This window comes from Arachis duranensis, chromosome 9 (assembly GCF_000817695.3).
Source record: "Arachis duranensis cultivar V14167 chromosome 9, aradu.V14167.gnm2.J7QH, whole genome shotgun sequence".
Taxonomy (NCBI): Eukaryota; Viridiplantae; Streptophyta; class Magnoliopsida; order Fabales; family Fabaceae; genus Arachis; species Arachis duranensis.
The window spans coordinates 91,829,790-91,830,928 of record NC_029780.3 but is presented as its reverse complement, the minus strand read 5'-3'; positions in this window follow the sequence as shown (position 1 = coordinate 91,830,928).

Here is a 1,139-nt window from a genome sequence, read left to right as displayed (position 1 = left end):
ACTGGCGTTTAAACGCCAGCCAGGGTGCCTGGCTGGGCGTTTAACGCCCAAAAGGGTAGTAGTTTGGGCGTTAAACGCCAGAATGTGCACCATTCTGGGCGTTTAACTCCAGGATGGCACAAGAGGGAAGATTATGTTTTCAATTCAAATTTTTTTCAAGTTTTCAAAATCTTTTCAAAATCAAATCTTTTTCAAATCAAATCTTTTCAATCAAATCTTTTTCAAAATCAATTTCTCTCCATTTTCAAAAATACTTGCTATCAATTAATGATTTGATTCAACATTTCAAGTATGTTGCCTTTTCTGTTGAGAAAGGTTTAATGTTTGAATCATATATTTTCTTGTTAGCCAAGTTATTAATTTTTTTTTAAAATCAAATCTTTTTAAAATGTTTTTCAAATCATATCTTCTCAATCACATCTTTTTAAAACCAATCATATCTTCTTAAATCACATCTTTTTCAGAATAGTTTTCAATCAAATCTTTTGATTTCTAATTTCAAAATCTTTTTCAAAAATCACTTTACTTCTTTCTCAATCTTGGTTTTCGAAAATCAATTAGTGTTTTTCAAAATGTTTTTAAAATCTTTTACTTAATTTTCGAAAATTACTTCCCCTCTTCTCACATCCTTCTATTTATGGACTAACACTATTCCTTAATGCACAATTCGAACTCCATCTTTCTTGATAAAGTTCGAATTCTTCTACTTCTGCCTTCTATTTTTCTTTTCCTCTGACACTTCAAGGAATCTCTATACTGTGACATAGAGGATTCCATATTCCCTTGTTCTTTTCTCTCTCATATGAGCAGGAGCAAAGACAAAAGCATTCTTGTTGAGGCTGACCCTAAACCTGAAAGGACCTTGAAGCGAAAGCTAAGAGAAGCTAAGGCACAATTCTCTGTAGAGGACCTAACAGAAATCTTCAAAGAAGAAGAACACATGGCAGGCGAAAACAACAACAATGCCAACAATGCAAGGAAGGTGCTGGGTGACTTTACTGCACCTACTCCCGACTTCTATGGGAGAAGCATCTCTATCCTTGTCATTGGAGCAAACAACTTTGAGCTTAAGCCTCAATTAGTTTCTCTAATGCAACAGAATTGCAAGTTCCATGGACTTCCATTGGAAGATCCTCATT